The sequence below is a fragment of the Dreissena polymorpha genome, chromosome 14 (assembly GCF_020536995.1).
Source record: "Dreissena polymorpha isolate Duluth1 chromosome 14, UMN_Dpol_1.0, whole genome shotgun sequence".
Lineage (NCBI taxonomy): Eukaryota > Metazoa > Mollusca > Bivalvia > Myida > Dreissenidae > Dreissena > Dreissena polymorpha.
Genome location: NC_068368.1, coordinates 13,305,851 through 13,325,613, shown reverse-complemented (window position 1 = coordinate 13,325,613; position 19,763 = coordinate 13,305,851). Strand labels below are relative to the sequence as shown.

The window sequence follows — 19,763 nt, the reverse complement described above, 5'->3', positions numbered from 1 at the left end:
TTAAATCTTGTTTGTGTATACCTGTTTGCGAGCATAATTATGCTTAACATTCCATAACTGTTTAAATATTGACCATTTATTTAGTTCTGGCATTATAGTCAGGAAGTATTTGATAAAGCCGTGTGTTCTTTTCGTTGTTCTTGTTTGTGTGATCTCTATAATATGATAAACTTTGAGTGATTGCTATAATTTGATAAACTTTGTGTGATTGCTATAATTTGATAAACTTTAAGTGATTGCTATAATTTGATAAACTTTGTTTGATTGCTATAATTTGATAAACTTTGTGTGATTGCTATAATTTGATTTACCAGGGACATTCAATAATAAGTGAAAGTATGCTTGAGAATTACATCTCACTGTCTTTCTCTGTACAAAGTCGGGAAAAATGCGTTTGATGCCGGTTGCATCCAACATTGATGCGCCTTATGTTGTGTCTAGAATATCAAGCCAATATTCACCATGATTGTATATCATGCTATTTACTGTACAGAAGTCACGTGCGCTTATACCAGAATATAAACAAGTATATACAAATCCAGTATATTTAAATGTATATATTAACATTATACGCAATAGTTTAAGTCATAAAATCGTCCATGTCGAGCAGGCTAAACACCAGAAATGACAAATATCTATTACGGTCTTGCAGTTTAATCGGATAAATGTTCAATATGAAATAGAAACAGATAAACAATTGTTCACGTGTGATGTTATAATAAATAGGCGAGTTAATAAATAGCTAATAAATAAAGTATAAATACATGTGTTTGAGGTTTCCCATTTTTGTGTCATCATATGTTTCTATCCAGTTCAGCGAGGGATCATACACATGGCAATCTGATAAAACTGCCACTGTAGGGATTTGATAAAAACGCGGTTTTATACTTCATTACAATTGTTTGTGTTTCAAATATTTTCCACAATCGCAGAACGATGTCACTTTTGTCAATATCGAGATAACCGTCTTTTTCAGAGCAATATATTTCAGGCACAGGTTTATGTAATTGTAATGTCTAGTTTCATAGCCCCAATCAAGACAAATAAAGATATGGACAAACTAACAACAGGTCTGCGAAGTTGAAGCAAGTGTATAGTTCATTTATGCACGTATAGTAATTGTTTCCATTCTAAACCATCTTTTTTACTGTTTATGAAGATGTTGACAAGGTTGGCACTCCATACTTGTACTAGATCACGCAATATACGTGAACTTTCACCCTCGCTTGCTGGATTGAAGAAAAAGAAATTGTACGGAAAGCTGTGGTGAAGAAAATCGTTTGTCTGAAAAACGAAAAGAAAATATATATAAATATTTTCGTTCGGTTAACTCGACAATTTACTTAAATTGAACATAATAAATACAACCGGTAATTATAGTAACATTTGAATATTTATTTATATATTTTAAGCATGGTCTCAACCCAATTGTAGCGACTATTGTAAAATTTAAGACAGTGTAAGAGATGTTAAAGAGTAAAGATTGTTCAACGTTACTATGGTAATTTTCTGACGCATGCGCTCTCAGTATGGTTTTCATAATATAACCCTAATAATGATTGCTACTTGTAAGAGAATTGTTTTCAGATCTTCTTAAAACAGACAACATACTGCAAGTCAATCATTTTTTTAATTCTTGTGTATTAAAAGTAAAAACGTTTAGGTCTATTTCATGTATTCATTTTACAGACGACATGGGTGTGTTATTATATTTAAAAACGAATATGAACAATGTTCGACTATTGAATATACAGCCTGAAATATTCACTTGGTATTTTAAACATCATACACACCCGTTAATCTGTCCGTCGTCGTCACACGGTCGAGTCACGTGGTTTACATTTCCTTAATGGCCACCTTCTTTCTCACATGCAAACAAACATCCAATTGTTTCAATACGTTTCTAAGTGGTAAAGGGTTAAATACGTATCTAAGTTGTAAAGGGTTAAATACCTATCTAAGATGTAAAGGGTTAGATACGTATCTAAGTTGTAAAGGGTTAAATACGTATCTAATTTGTAAATGGTTAAATACGTATCTAAGTTGTAAAGGGTTAAATACGTATCTAAGTTGTAAAGGGTTAAATACGTATCTAATTTGTAAATGGTTAAATACGTATCTAAGTTGTAAAGGGTTAGATACGTATCTAAGTTGTAAAGGGTTAAATACGTATCTAATTTGTAAAGGGTTAAATACGTATCTAAGTTGTAAAGGGTTAAATACGTATCTAAGTGGTAAAGGGTTAAATACGTATCTAAGTTGTAAAGGGTTAAATACGTATCTAAGTGGTAAAGAGTTAATATCAAGCAACTGAATGACGCTTCACTTTATGCAGCACGTTTGTGATACTCGCACATATTTCATTAATACAGGATAAAATAAAAATACCATCTCAGATGGCTTCTTTGTTATCTACATTGAGTGTATAATTGTTAACATTTTAAGTTACGAGATGAGATAATTTCTAAGAAATAAAGAGCGTTAAGTGGTTTTGACATGGTAAATTATTTATTATTAATTTACCTTGTCAAAACCACTATACGCTCTTTATTTCTTAGAAATACTCTCATCTCTATTAATTTACCATGTCAAAACCACTTAACGCTCTTTTTTTCTTAGAAATTATCTCATCTAATAACTTAAAATATTTATACATCAGAAATACCATAAATATACTACTGAAAGGCACTTACCACAGTGGTGCTGCTGCCAGTAGCGCGAGAGGCGGACTGGCTGCGCTGCGTGAGGCGGGCCTTTAGAAGTGAGTTCTCGGCGTAGTTTGCGCGATCCTGTGTGTTCTCAAGCTCGTCAGTGACCTTGCGGTACTTAGCAAGGTTAATGGCGGCCACCTCCTCCTGAAACCACAGTAACGCGGTTGATCTATGGTTTTAAAACAATCTGAACACACCTTGTCCATGCAGAAATCACATATTAATTATTTTGATTTAAGCAAGCACAATTTTGATGAAATCAAGCTGAATTATTGAAGTATATCATTTCCAAGGCTACTTACGGCTTCCTCTGCCATGCGCTTGTAGGTCTTGATCTTGTTCTGGAGTTTGTCGATCAGCTCCTGAAGGCGATCCTGGTTCTTCCTGTCCTCGTCAACCTGGAAGGCGAGCTCTTTCAGACGGCGATCGGCCTTACGGGCGTTCTTCTGAGTCTCAGCGTGGCGCCTCTGTTAGGCGTCCAGCTCGTTCTCAAGCTCGACGATTCTCGTCTCCAGCTTAGTGATAAAGGACTTGCCTCCCTTCAGACCCTTAGACTCGGCCTCGCTGAGGCGAAGTGTTACCTCACGGAGTTCGGTCTCAATGCTTCTGTGGATTTTCTCGAGCTGAGAAGAGTGTTCCTTCTCGGATCTCAGCTCATCAACCAGGCGGTTTGTGTCAATAGTCATCTTCTTGCAAGTATCATCGGCACGGCGAACCTCGCTGCTCATCTCCTCAAGGTCGGCGGACATGGCGCTGATGTCGGCTTCCAGCCTTTTCTTGGAGCTTGCAAGGCTCTGCATCTGCGAGTTCAACTCGTTGACACGGTCGCTGGTCTCAACCAACTCGCTTTCGGCGGCTTTGCGTGCCCTCTCGGCCGACTCTAGAGCAGAACGGATCTAGACGCACTCGTTCATGACAACGGTCACGCGGCGCTCAGCGGTGGAAACGTTCTCAAGAGCCTCGAAAATCTTGCGGCGTTCCTCGTCAATAGCAGACTGGAATTCGCGTGCCTGCTCTTGGACTCGTTTGGCGTTCTTCTCCATATCGGCCCGAGCACGGTTAGCCGCATCCAGAGCAGCCTCAAGCTCATTGATGTCAGACCCCAACTTCTTACGGGCCCTCTGGGCTTCGGCCATGCCCTTGCTTTCAGCCTCGAGTGTGGCCTGCATTTATTCAAGGGCGCGGGCGTTGTTGCGTCTGGAAAGACGTTTATGATTATTTATTAAAGTTATAATCAAATTTAGTAAAGTACAGTTTACATCATATAATAAAGAAATACTGATACACCGTTTGTACGATGTTTTGTTTTTAAATATTTGTTTACATTACGAAAAAGCAATAAAATAATGATTATAACAAACTTATTTCAATATTTGTTGTAAAAAGTCATAACAGTCGAAGTATAAATACATTTTAACAAATGCACACCTTGTGTGTTTCGAACTCTTCTTCCTTCTCAGCAATGCGTCTGTCGATCTCAGACCGGATGGAAGTGATTTCGAGTTGAGCACGGGCTACCTTGGCCTCTTCTTGCTCCAGAGTGGACTCGGCCACTTCCAACGCGGCCTGCAGTTCCTGTTTCTCCATCTCAAGACGGCGGCGGGTCTTGTCCACCTCATGCACGCTTCTGCCTCCCTCTGATAGCTGATCGGTGACGTCGGAAATTTCAGCTGGAAAGAGATTTTCTTTAATATAATCACTTGCTTCAAACTTCATGCTTTAGTGTTGGAATATGTCTTTTTCCATTGAACTGTTAAATCCTATTATTGCATACACAACGTGCTTATATTGTTTCTTTCAAAGGTGTACCTTGCAAATGTCTTAACCTCGCACTAAATAATGACTTAATAAGAATCGGAACGGTTTTCTAGGCCCGTATTTACTAACACAATCTTAAACTGAAGTTTGATTACAATAATTATTATAAATGAAAATAAGATTAAAGTCATCCAAAAAAGCTAACGTGACAGGTTACTGTTCTCTCTCCTGAGAGAGTCAACAGTAACGATGACCTCTTCGTACTGAGTCTTCACGCGAAACAGTTCAGCCGAGTAGCTGCGGGACTCTTTCTGTGCGTTCTCAAGCTCGGACTGCAGGGAGCGAACCTTGAGCTGCCAATCGGCGATGACCTTGTCAAAGCTGTGGTTTCTTTTCTCAAGAGCAGTAACAGCAGCGCCGGCCCTGTCCGAGTTCACTACAGCCTTCTCCAGCTCCATCTGGATACGGCTGCGATTCTTCTCAACCGCTGATCTTGTTGTTAGCCGCGTTGAGAGCGGACTCGGTTTCCTGGAGCTTGGCAGAAAGTTTGCGTCTGGTTTCTTCCAGTTCCTCAGCGCGAGCCATGCCTTCGCTCTCGTACTTGACGCGCCAGGCGTTTGCATCTGCGTTGGCGCGTGACAGCTGTCTCTAGAGGTCAGTCTTTGCATCGGATTCCTCTTCTAGCTGTTCACGAAGAGCGTCCATGTCGGCCAATGCGTTGCGCAGCTCACCAGCGAGTTTTTGGCGAGCCTGCGTTAATAAAATACTTAACTATTAAATGTTTTGTTATCACAACAGTGCGTCAGATAAATACCAATACCTCAGATATCTAATAGCCATTTGAAAATGTTCAAGGTTTGAGGGGAGCAATTGCATGTCAAGTATTTGTATTACTCGTACCCTTATCTCATCATCAACATTGCGCTTAGCTTCCTCCAGTAGAGAAAGCAGAGTGGAGCGCTCTCTGTTAAGGGCCTGGATGCGGCTCTCGGCCTCCTCGAGCAGGCGAACAATATCGGCATTGTCGGCCATGAGGCGGCTCTTGGTGGCGTTCAGTTCCTGGATATTGCGAGAGATTTCGTCGAGCTGGTTGTTCAGATCGGAGATCTGGGCCTCCACTTGTTTGCTCATCTTGTCAGACATACCCAATAAAAGAAATGTAAGCTAAAGATAATAATTCAATTGACGTCGAGAGTACATGTATATTGATACCATATTTTATCACGCTGAACGTTTTAATGCAATTTTATATCATTTGAAACGTTTTTTTCGGTTCAAAACCTCTAAATTATACTTACCCTTTCTTAGAGACGTTGACGGCCTGGTCTTGAAGATCAGCAATTTCAGATTTCAGCTGGGCCTTTTCTGTTTCGACCCTATAATCGATGAACCAACGCATTATATAAGCTTCATCATTTACTTCAAACACAACTGCAGTGATCCGTTTTCAGATCAATTAAATCTGCCATTCTGTACATCGGTTTAAGGTAACAAGCGCGAATTTGCGACAAGTTTACATCAAATTAGTATAATGAACAAATAATAGAACCGACAATATTGTTCTACATTATTAATGTACTACATTAGTAGCAATTCAGATGATCGTGCAATAAGTTCTAATATTTAGTAAGACCACTTGATTTACTTGGACTTGACCTTCTGCAGCTGGTCGATCTGGTCGGCCATCTTATTACTGGCGTCCTGAGCCTTCTTGCGGAGAGCGGCAATGGCGGACTCATACAGCAGCAAACAGACTCTGTTCCTCCAGATCGCAACGCAGCTTCTGCACCTCGGCTTCCCGCTTCTTATTGAGCTCAACCTGGGCGGCTGTCTGACCTCCTTGCTCATCAAGGGCCTCGGCCAATTCTTCCAGTTCCCTGGCAAGGTCGTTCTTCGCTTTCGCGCGCTGCCTTTGCCCTGGCCTGCCTTTCAGCCTCGAGCTCTTCCTTGAGTTCTTCAATTCGGGCCTGAAGATCCCTGATCTTTTTCTGGAGTTGAGCTACAAGGCCCTGCTCCTCTTCCAGTTTCTGGCTCAGGTTCTTAATCTCTGTCTCCTTTCTGGAGCACAAAATAATTATTGTTATTTCATGCTTTTTATTAATATAACATCATGTTTAAATAAAGCTGTGTATATATTTGATTTGCCAGAAATATACGAAAGTTCATTTTCATTTTATTAAGTTTGAAATTTAAAGTAACATAATCGTTGATTACATCGATAATGCTCTTCTTAGAAAATTGAACTGTATTGATCAAAAGGCGCTGCATATATCAATACATTTAGATAGAAGAGCAACAAAGGTAAAGAGTTCAATGGTCGTTTCGAAAGGCTTGTATAAAGAAATAAGTTCTTCTTGATGCTGCCCTCCTTCTCAGCCTTCAGAGCGTCCTGAGTCTTCTTGACGGTATTTTCAAGTGCCTTCTTCTCCTTCATTAGCTTACCAATCTGCTCGTCCTGCTGGGACATCTCTCCCTGCAATGTCTTGATCTGGTTGTCCTTCACCTGAAATTTTAAATCACAACAAAATACAATCAAATGAAAAGTTGTACTTTAAATTATGTATAGGCCAATCTTTAGCATGCATATAATTATTTTCCAATTTTAAAGTACTGGATAGGAGCAAAATACATTTAAATACATAAAAATATAAAAGCCGAAATAACTATCAAAACTTTTACAGATTATAATTAATTCATGTATTTTACTATTACGATCATTGTAATTCAAATTTAAAAGCTGTTTCGTTATAAAGTATTCCTTGATGGTTATACCTGACGGTCGTGCTCAGCGAATATTCAAGACCTGTTATATTCTCATTCCGCTCGGCAGCAAGGGCCTCCAGTTCTTGTTTCTGGGCACTGAGCTTTCCAGCGTTTCCTTCTTCCTCAGTCATCCTACTTTCCATTTCCTTTATCTGGGCCTCATACTCGAACTTCTGCTTGGTGAGATTCTCAATGGTTTCCTCCATATCACCGAGGGTATCGCCCTCAGCTGCAAGCTGAAGAACAGCATCCTCCTTTTCTCTCTGTAGCTTAACGCAGCGTTCTTCGAGTTCTTTCTTGATCTTCTCGACCTTGGCGAGCTCTTCTTTGGACTTGGCAAACTCTTCTTCCGCCTTCTTCACCTCGTCTTCAGCACGAGCAGCGTTGAGGAGAGACTTGACCTTGGTGTACAGTTTCCACCACTGCCAGTTCCTTAGCACCATCCATTTCCTGATGTTTCTCTGGATCATGGCCAGGGCGGTCCTCTGGTCTTTCAGTTTCTTGCACTGTTTTGGCCATGAGATAGCCTCTAATGTGGGCCTGTAAAAGTGAAACGATTCCGGATAGACGCGCATCGCGCATGTCTTCAATGTTACCCATGACACCGGCCTTGAAAAACACTTTGGTGCTTCCGATCTTGTACTCGTTAGGGTCGACCTAGATGGCGGTCAGGATCTTCTCGGTCACAACCTTGCCGTCTACGAACCCAGTAAGGATTGCGTTAGGAGCCAGAATGGAGTATCTAGAACAGATACCATATATGCATAAATCTTGTTCTCTCTCTGTAATCAGTAATAGCATGATTTGTAAATACAGGTACTGATTTAATGTACGTAATTGGTAACCTAAAATAATTGTAAGTGAAAGAAATCAATTAAAAATACCTCTGCTTGAACTCAGCGTAGAGGACCCTGCTGGGGAATCCCTTTCTGCAGATACGGATACCCGCAAGTACACCGTTGCACTGGAGTTGATTGAGAACAAGACCAGCATCAATCAATCCAGGAGTCTTTAACTCGTTGGGAATGATGCAACGCACGAAGTGAGGGTGAGTGTTGTACAAGTTCTTAATGAGCTTGTTCAATGATTCTCTGTTGAGGGCAGAGATTGTCCTGAAAGCGGTGGACTTGCCTTTCTTCTTGCCACCACCAGCTTCCTCTTCAATACGGAAAAGGACATGTATCAGTAGACTTCGATTATTGATATTGTTGTTATTATCAAGTATAATAGTTCTGAAGTAACTGGAAAACCCAATGCAGTGTCTCAGTAATGATGTTTATGATATATGACAAAACCCCAGACAATTGATATTATTATTACTACAGGGAAAAAAACAATAATAATACCGTGTTTCAGTAATTATTACTTCATGCTTATATCATTACATGTGAAAAAAAAATCTCATAAACAACTGAAACGTGAACAGAGATTGTCAAGTACATTAAAACATTAATTGTCAATGCATTAATGTCAAATGTTACCTTTAGGCTTCTCGAAGAGCACACCAACAATTGGTTCCTTTGAATCGCCGAGCAGAGCGACGACAGTCTTGTTCAGTGGATCCTTGTTCTTGTCGAGCCAGCCAGAGATGTTGTATGGTACCTAAAATATGTAAACAATGCCTCAGTATAGGATACTAAAACTAGATATAAATTGACAACTTGTAAACTTAGATGTCTATCGCTTGTCAATTGTAGTGGATTGTGCACTGTGTACCCACAATCACTTAAATATCAGACAATATGACTTAAATGTTGAAAGTGTTAAAGGTGTTGTATGCTCATTTTTTCATGTGATCTACGTCCCGAAATTGTTTGCGAAACAAATTATAATAATGCTTTTTCTAATACATGAATTTAAAATGATGTTAAATTTTGCTTAACTTCTCGATGAGTTCGATTCAGGCCTGCAGGTCCATACCGAAGTCAATGAATTCCCACTGGATGCCTTCCTTCTTGTACTCCTCCTGCTCGAGGACGATCATGTGATGGTTGAAGAATTGCTGTAGACGCTCGTTCGTGTAGTTGATACACAGCTTCTCAAAGCTGTTAAACTGTAAAGTAGAGAACCCTTCCTGTATTACTAACTAAATAATTGATTTTACATACATAAAGTATATATCTCGAATATACTAGTAGATAAAATCATAAATAATCCATAATCAGTATTACTGCAACGTACGAAAACTTGTTGTGGGGTTTGGGACAAGCAACTCAAAATGTCATAGCTTAAACAATAAAAAACAATTCTTTCAAGAGTAATCGTCCTTCCGTCGAAGATTTCGAAACCAGCAATGTCGAGCACACCCATGTAGTAGTTTCTCTTGGCATTTGTGTCTAGAGTCTGGTTGACTCGCTTTACTAGCCAGTTGAACATACGGTCGTATAGGACTTGGCCAGGGCGCAACGGAGTTGATGACCTGCTCCTTGTTACGGCCCTGGACGACGAACTCGGTACCGACCTTGATCTTGGGTTTCAGCAGACCCTTGAGCAGGTCACCGCTGTTTATGCCCAGAAGGAAGGCGACCTTCTCTGCCTCTGAACAAAGAAGAGATAAATTATGTAGCTAAAATGCATATTGTAACAACATTCTGTTTTAATATAATGCGTTTAATTTAAAGTTTGAATAATAATCCATTAAACTGAGTCTGTATTTTAAATGGCATGTGTAAAGAATGTTTATGAATCCACTTATCAGTGGTACCGTCGGCCTCGGCCTGTTCCTCTCTGGGGTTCTGTTTCCACTTCATCTCACCGAAGTGCAAGATGGCGGCGGTGCACTTGTACAGACTGTTCTTCTCATCCTGAGAGAAGCCGAGAACGTCGAAGGCTTCCTGCAACACACATTATGCAGCGCTTTTTTAGATGGCACGAAGTCCTTGAAACCACCATATCTTGTTTAAAATCTGAAAGACCAGTCAGCTGCCTATGTAGATGCCAAATATGACCGTTTTGTTTTCAGTAGACGTATCCATCTCTTTTACGAGTTATTTAAAAAACGAAAATCACTTTTCATTCAATGTGTGAAAAAATATAAAAGAAAAGTCGTCAGAAAGGAATATTTGTTTGTGTAAGACTAAGTTTTAAATAGCGAGATAAAGTGTTAATAAAAGGGAGAAATTCAGTGTTTAAAGATAAGTTTGTAAGTATTCGCACTGCAACGTTTGAACGTACGTCGGTCGCCTTCATTTCCACGGTGTCATCAATACCGTCCACCACCAGCACTACCTGGTCGATGAAGGAATACAGACCGGGGTCGGGTGTCACAAGGCAAAGTTCTGTGAGGAAAAAATATTGATAGATGAAAGTTTTTTTATTGATAGATGAAAGTTTCATTATTGATAGATGGAAGTTATCTTGAATACACTTACTCAATTAACACTCAACATCATTAGTTTGTTGTTTTTTGTAGAACAGAACAGTGAAGTTTGACATGATGTTTATTATTGTGGCGTGTTTTAATAATGTGTGGCGGTTTTTTTTTCTTAGTTGTTTCGTGACATTACGTAAGAAATAAAATATGTTAGGCAAAAAGAAAACCACATTAATAGAATGTAAGGTGTTTTATCGCACTGTAACTATATATACCGTGCATTTTGGGAAAGTGGGTGTCATTATCTGGTAGAAAATGTGGTAATTGCGTTCAGCTGGTTGCTGGTAGGTCACCCTAGACTTTTCCAGCAAGTCTTAAAACAAATGGGATTTACGTACAATACAAACAACACATCGCCGTAACGCCGTGTTAAAAGACATCGCCACGGGGGCTATTCTTTAGCGTGCAGACGGTACGAAGAACTCAGGACAAAACAGGAAGGTTTTTACCATGGTACTTGGGATACACATTGGTGAGCATCTGATAGAAAATGTGGTAGTTGTTCTCTGCCGACTGCTGGTAAGTCACACGTGACTTTTCTAGGAGGTCTGTAAAAGGTACACTGGTCTCGTAAGAAAGACATAAACAACAGAAATAAAATAGTATGAAGGTTTTGAATCAATGCAGTTTTTTTCTTGTGCATGGTTAGAACTTTTTTAAATGTTAGCATTATGACAATAGTACTTTCCAATTGCAAGTGTTACTTTTCTTAAACTTGTTTTAAATTAATCCGTCTATTAAATGGCATGAAGCACGTGAGCAAAAAAAAGACTCATTTAAGCTTTAAATCTCTCAACGTGCCTCTTCTTAAGCGCCAAAATTGACATTGAACTTATTGTTTTATTAGGGCCATTTATGCAATTACTAATCGTTCAAATCTTGTTCTGGCTGCCACTACGAATGCCATTCTAAAGGAAACCAAACAGTGTATATCTCATTTAATACAAACATTTTACAATAAATTACTAATAAGATTTTCAAAATGAACTCGCAATGCTCGATATCAGCATCGGCGATCTTTCCCGAAGGTCCGAAGTGGATACGGATGAATTTACCTTGGAGAATATTGAAGGTCAATTAGCGACATTAATTACGTGTATTTATGTAAATAATATTATAACTTTGTAATTTTCCAGTTCGAGAAAATAATAATTAGAAGAATTAATACAACAATTGAAACAACAACAAAGTAACTTGAATTATATTATTATTAATATTATTTCTTTCCTTTTTCTTCTTCTTATTCTTCTTCTTCTACTTCTCATTATTATTATTATTGCTATTATTATTATTATTATTATTATTATTATTATTATTATTATTATTATTATTATTATTATTATTATTATTGAAAGTCAGTATTGTTATTGTTATTATAGTAATTATTATTATCAATTAATTATTATTGTTAATATAAATATTCATAATAAACCATTCAAGTAATTTTACATTGAAAGCAGACGAATAAAGCTCATCTACAACACAAACGTTATGAACACATCTTTTGAACAGCTAACAACATCGTCACAACGTGTTACACCTGTACTTACGTGCCACGTGTGTACACTCACGAGCACCGAGAACACTAGCGATACGTGCAGCCTCGTGTGCGTTGCTAGGAATAGGAATGTATCGAATGTATTGGATTTCTCGCTTTGTAACCGCTATGCATTTCGCAAATCATAGCGATCAACAAGCGCACCAGTTAGAATTGTGAACTCATTCAATGAAATCTCTTCAACAAAACCTTAACTATTACCACACACAAAATGTTAATAAATTGAAATTTCACCTGGACGCATGAATCTTTTCAAATCACTGATATATGACATGGCATCTGTCTACAATATTGGTGCAATTCACGAAATGCAATACGTTTAGATGTGAAACTGTTGAAGGATGTACGAATGGCTGGACTAGGATAATAATGATAAAACGTACCTAAAAACACTTCAACGGAATGGGTGGAGTATAAACTTAGTCGATTACTTTTTTCGGAAGTTGTATTTTGAAAAATGGGCTTCAGTCTATAGTAGTAGGAATTTTAGGCGTTTAAACAGTCAAAATAGGGAGGGATGTAGTAGGTTATCATACCGGTACATATAGGGAGGGATGTAGTAGGTTATCATACCGGTACATATAGGGAGGGATGTAGTAGGTTATCATACCGGTACATAGTATACAATATATATACTTCACGAACACGCATGATATTAATAATATAAAATATATAAAAGAAATATTATCATGTCTCTGTAAAACATCAACATGATGCAGATAATATAATTGGTTTAATTCAGGTTCCCTCACAGTGTTCAAAAATATTAGCAAACCTGGAACTTTCATTTAAAAAACACATAATTTCGGCTTAAAATTACCAGATATTAATCTCGCGGCATGTTAAGTTATGTCCGTTTTGTTTATTTATCTAGGTTTATGTATATAGGTATAATGTTAGAGAGTGGTATGGGAAAGGGCCGATTTATATCAAGGTAACGCGTGACACTTACGAATCTCGAAGGAGTTGTTGTTACGGGTGGTCTTGGCGTTACCGTACGCCTCGAGGACAGGGTTGGCCTGCACAATTTGATCCTCCAGCGAGCCTTAGATCAGAACAGAAAACGGACATGTTCTAATAAAGGAATATCTCACATAGACATACGCCATTCCATGAAACTGTCATGGCGAACACGTAATTGAATGAATATCTCAAAGTAATTAAAGGCAATTAGAGGAATTAAGTTAAGGAATACAGTATAAGCTTGCAAAAAACGTAAAGCGCATCATGAAAAACCGTTCCTGTTGCTAATAGTGTTTTTAATTGATATTGTTGTTACCTAAGAGAGTGAGGAAACATATATTTCTGCGCAAATACAGTCATTAAAGGAATAGTTTGATGAGAACACGTACTTAAATGACAATCTCGATGCCATCACGTAAATGGATGAATATTGCACAGCAAACAGGCAATTAAAGATATTGAGCATAGTTCGTCGAACTTACAGAAATAGTGCATATCGATTACGTAATTAATTTAATATCTCATTTCAAACTCGTTTGTATGAGCAATTCATAACGAACATGTAATTAAAGGAATATCACGTAGCGATCATGTAAATAAAAGAGTTGCTCATAACAAAAATGATGCTGTTGTTGTTACCTTCTTGGAATCCGTGTGCTCCTCGCCGGATTGTTTCTGCTGGGCGGCGGCGACCTTGGCGGTGTACATGATGATCTTCTTGGTGTTCTCAGTCTTACCGGCACAAGACTCGCCACTGTCGGGTAATACATTCATAAGTGAGTGACAAACTAATAAATAATCATCATGTTTATGGGGAACAAACACGGTTGACATGACGCGTTCAGGACGGGGATGGCGTTTGGCAATTTGAATGACAATGGAGTCGCGTTCTGAGAAAACTGGGCTTAATGCATGTGCGTAAAGTGTCATCACAGATTAGCCAGTGCAGTCCGCAAAGGCTTATCAGGGACGACACTTTCCGCATAAAATGGATTTTTGCTAAGAAGAGACTTCATTTAAACGAAAAATGTCATCAAAGCAGAAAGTGTCGTCCCTGATTAGCCTGTGCGGACTGCACAGACTAATCTGGGACGACACATTACGCACATGCATTATCCCTAGTTTTCTCAGAACACGACTCAATTTATCAACAAAATTAGCCGTTGTTTGGTAGCGCACGTAATTCAACCGCGTTGTTAATATTTCTTAGTATAAAAAATCTTGACTCAAACTGTAATTCACCGAGAAAACGTAGATTTTCACGTTCGGTTTAATCTTTTTTTTAAAAGCATGAAAGATACTTACGTAATCAAACAGGACTGGTTTTCGCGGTCTTGAAAGAAAAAACAACAACATAAGTTTAATTTCGCCTAACTCAATATTATTTTATTAAAATCACATGTTGCTCTGAAATTGTTCAATTGCATTGACAAGGGTGATTTGCGTTGCATGTGATTATATAAATCAAGGGTACCGTACTTAGCAAATAAGGCAAAAAGTGTTTGGATGATTATTGATGTAAGGGATGATTATTGTTACATCACAAGGGCGTTCTTTACTACCACAAGATATCGCTGACACGTGGCGGTAATTAGCGTTAATGGCGTTGTAAGTTTGTATCATTGCTGAAAGGTCTACATCGCTCGTTCTAATTATTCTTATACTGCGGATCGTGAAGCGTGTTTGTTTGTGTGTGTTTTTCAAAGGAATAACTTTTGCTACATGTCTCATGAATGGCGATCAGAAGTGTGCCAAATGAGCGAGGAACTAATGACGTCATCCTGGCTCGCGCGCCGTGATCATATGCTAATGCTTAGCAACATCGATTAAGCTGAGACTGCATGTTTTATTTATTATATGAAATAAATGAATGCAAAAAGCTTCGTGTAAATAGAACATACGAAATATCAACTCAACTCAGTTTATTAAGTAAATAAAGGCCGTTGGCCCAAAATACACAGTATTTGATATAAAATATAACACATGTTTGTAGTTGCGAACACATCATCTTAATACTAAAATATGTCAACATATTACATAGTGTTAATGTTACATTAAAACTATATCAGCTTATTCAATTTTGTTCAAAAGATTATACACATCATCTTAATACTTAAATATGTCAACATATTACATTGTGTTTATGTTACTTTAAAAATATATCAGCTATTCAATATTGTTCAAAAGATGATACACATACAATCATAATTTCAATAGTGTGTCATTATCTGTTTTGCTCATCAGATTATAAAAGTCATGTACAGAATTTCCACCCATATACCAGTTATATAGAAATTCTCTACGGACAACGTCATATTAACTACATTGAAAAAAACGCATGGTATTCACAATCAATAATAAATAAATGTTTCTCGATAAAACAAACATAACAAATTCTCAAATTATATTCAAGATGCAACTGCCTACCAATTTCAATAATTAATTTGTGATTGGAGCATCTAAACTTGGCAAAGGCTATCTGATATTTTAGCGGAATTTCCAACTGCAAATATCTTTCGGTGTTAAGTAGAGATTTATAGTTCTTATAATTGTTACCTCTAGATGCATTGTTTATGTCACTGTGCCAATTTTGTGTGACGCAATCAACTATACGCTGACGAAAATTACGCACTAATAAGTCTACGTTGCCAATAACCTGAGAGATTCAGACGAATCCGAAACCATATCTAAATATTAAAGATTTTACATGTGATGTCCAGCAAGTACGCCCGGCGTTATCTATTGATATGAACATATTATAGCATTGTTTAGGAAATCTGTTATTAGGCATCATTAACAGTTTCCACCAATATTTAATGCAATTAACAAAATATGAAACAGATAAGGGTAGTCGGCCACATTCGCCAAGGGCGATACAAGTATTAGTATTTTTCCTTACATGCAAAATGCGTTTACAAAATAATTTTGGACAGTTTCAATGGCATTTACATATTCATATCCCCATATCTGTGAGCCATAACACAATATTGGCCTTATCCATGTTATCAAAAAGTAAAAAGAGTTCTTTAATAGGGAAGTTTCCAAAAGCCCCCTTATAACTATAAATTGAGAATATTGCTTTTTGAGCTTGTGAACTTAGTTTTTCTTGCGCCGCGTTCCACGATTATTTGGGTGTAAACAATAATCCCATGTATTTATAAGCGGAAGTTGTATTTAATTTCGTAACCCGATATGTCCAGGGCTTGTAATTTCTTATAAGTCCGCCATTTCTAATAACAATATTTTCAGTTTTATCTAAATTAATCTCCATTCCAGTATTAATGCAAAATTGATCAACAACGTTTAACTGTTGTTGAAGTTTAAAGGTCGTTTCCGCACAGCTAGCAATATCGTCTGCAAACATGAGACATAAAATGTCAGGTATTTCATTTGAAATAAAAATTCCTGACCCACATGTTTACGTAGCATAACTGATAATTCATCTATAAATAGAGCAAATATGGTAGAACTGGTCTTGTCACCCTGACGGGTGTCAATATTACATTGAAAAAAACTCTGATATAGTAATTTGACAATTGGTTCTATACTTCGCCGCAGAATTAGTGTCGGTTGTATTATGTACTTTAACGCAGGAAAAGAGAGACCTATACATATTTTTCAATACGTCAATGAATTTACCTTTAATTCCCTTTTTGGTAAGTGCTTGAAACATTACATTGTGGTTTATTTTATCGAATGCCTTTCTAAAGCCTATATATAAGCAATAGAATCTACCCCCCCCCTTTTTTTGACAAATATTTTTGAGCCATCGCTTGAAGGCAAAAAACCTTATCTATAGCTGAATAGCCGGCCCGAAAACTTGCTTGGGATTCATCAAATTTGTTGTTTCCTTCCGCCCATTCATATAATCGTTTATTTAATATACCGGCAAATATGGTGTACATTATATTAGTTAAAGAGATTCCACGGTAATTTCCAAGAATATGAGTAGGTCCAGATTTGTGTATTGGACATATTATACTCTGACCCCAAGTTTTAGGAAAATAACCAGAATCAAAAATTCGATTAAAAAGTAATACTAAGAAGGGTGTTATATTGTTTAATGAATTTTTATAAAACTCAGCTGGTATTCCATCGATGCCACTGCTTTTATTATTTATTGAATTACGGATTTGAAATTCGACTTCTGCGAGTGTAAAGGGCTCATTTAACGAAATCACATCATCGTTTATGACATCTGCGTTATTGTTTATAACAATGCACGGCGCTTGATCGCTGTATAATAAACTACGAAAATAGTCGTGCCATTCATTGGCCTCGATACTAGTAGTAATGTTTTGTTGCGGTTTAGCTTGCTTAATTCTTTTTCCACAAGAAATTCGGATTTTTTCGATTCTGGAGTAGTTCCGCTCTATTTTTTTTTGTAACTCAAACATTTTAGCATTGCAATAATTTTTAAATATATTTCTGCGATCCTTATACTCATTCAGATCAGATGGTAAATTTAAAGCTCGAAATTTTCGTAAATATGTGTATTTTTGTTTCTTAAGATTATCACATTGTTCATCCCACCAAAGTTGCTGTAATGATCGTTTGTAGTTTGGTAATAAAAGCATATTTTTGCCTGCCTCATAGTATACAGCGTTAATTTTGTCAATCGCCGCTTCAATATTTGTAGTAATGAGATTCATTATTATATAACAATTTTCATTTAAGAGCGTTTTTATATTAACGCGAAAGACATCAGCAAATCTTTCTTGCCAGTTGTATTTATTTACGCGCGAAACTTTTTATTATTACCAAAAACATTGCGGTTGTTATTTATGTGTTCCAAGTTTATTCGACAGTTAATTGGAAAATGATCAGATTCTGAGCGGTCAAGTACTTTGAAGTCAATAATTCTCGAAAATAACTCTGATGAAGCAATCATGTAATCTACAACACTTGCCCCTTCGTTTGAAACACATGTGAAATGGCCTTCCTTTTCGTTCGCGAATCTTCCATTTAGAATATGTACATCAAACACACAGCATAAATTGACTAACGAAATATCGAGATCACGGTAAATTAGTAATACTGTAAGAACGATTTGGTTCTGTAATCGCCAAAATGACTATATGATGCCCTTTTTCATAATTACTTATGGACTGTAGTGCCACAATAGTCAAATCGTTTTTTGAAAAAAAAAGTTATTTGAGAGAATATTAAAAAGTTATTTGTTTATTCGTGCAAATAATATATACCCAGTTAGAGAAAAATTCTAGTTTCCCTAAAAACCTAACATTAGGGTAAGTATATTTATGTATACATGTCGATCAATAGGGACGCATTTGTATATACATAGATCTACGTGTTTTATCGGAAGTCAATTTGAGGAAAGAAAATTAATCATTTGGTTGTGCCTAATGAAAACATAATTATATAAGAAAAATGATATGATAAGAAAAACGTACTCCATCATAATGAAACAAAATTTGATCGTTGTAACTAGCGTGTAATGGGAAACAACTGAGTCTTTCCTAAAAAAATACACCGTATCGAGTTACTTACCCTGCAACATGTTCTGGAAAGCGTTGTCGGCGACGGCGAACAAGTGTGGTGGCATCTCCATCTTCCTCTTGCCGCGGTACTTGGCAATGATTGAGTCAACCTAGATCGGCAGACGACGGTAGGGGTTCACCGCCACGCAGAACAGACCAGAGTACGACTGCAGGACAATCCATAGGCATAATTAATGGAAGACTCAAAGGTGAAATTTTCAAACAAATTAAAAGGATATTTGAGCCGTGATCTGTAAAAATGGGGTTTACTGCATGTGCGTAAAGTGTCGTCTCAGATTAGCCTGTGCAATCCGCACAGGCTTATCAGGGACGACACTTTCCGCTCTTATGGTACTTTCTATTCACAGAAAGTATCTTCGTAGCAAAAATCTAGATATGGCGGAAAGTGTTGTCCCTGATAAACCTGTGTGGACTGCACAAGCTAATCTGGGACGACACTTTACGCACATGAATTAAACCCATTTTCACAGAACACGGCTCATTTGTTTGTAATGGCGTGTATGGACAAATATGAAAGGCATTAAAATCTATTACCAACGCTCATTTTGTTACACAAATGGGTGATTTTGAATGTAGGATTACTATTGAGAAAGGCGACTTAAACTGAATTAATAGTACATTTAAAATGAACATGTCTGTTTCTAAGTTGTTTGCATTTTAAACATTTAGCCACTGTACGTTCAAGCATTTTATACCAATTTTCAAAGTATTGCGATTATTTTTAAAAACTAGCATCACTTACGTAGATGAAACCGTTGACGTAACGACCACGGAGATTGTTAAGCACAGAGGCCTCGTTCAGGTAGGTCATGTTGGCCATGTCGTCACACTGCTCGAACTTGGGCGGGTTCACCTGCTGAAGGAGGTCCTTCTGGAACGTCTTGTTCTGCGAAGTAAACATATCCGATTTAGTGCTTGTCCGACTAGTGCGCAAAAATCTATCCGACATATTTATATCCGATAATGTTAATGTTCAAAATATGCGTTATTGTATTCGAAATTATAATTCGCCTAAAAACGGAAAGGGTGGACGGGGGAAATTGTAAACATACAAAAAGGTCAAATAACCATGTTGAATTGATAAAACATCCACGTTAATAGTTCTATCGTTTTGG

General features: G+C 37.5%; 1 pseudogene; it reads right to left on the bottom strand.

Annotated features, from left to right (window-relative positions):
- Positions 1-638: 638 nt before the first annotated feature.
- LOC127857182 (myosin heavy chain, striated muscle-like) overlaps positions 639-19,763 on the bottom strand; it is a 19,941-nt pseudogene continuing 816 nt past the window's right edge.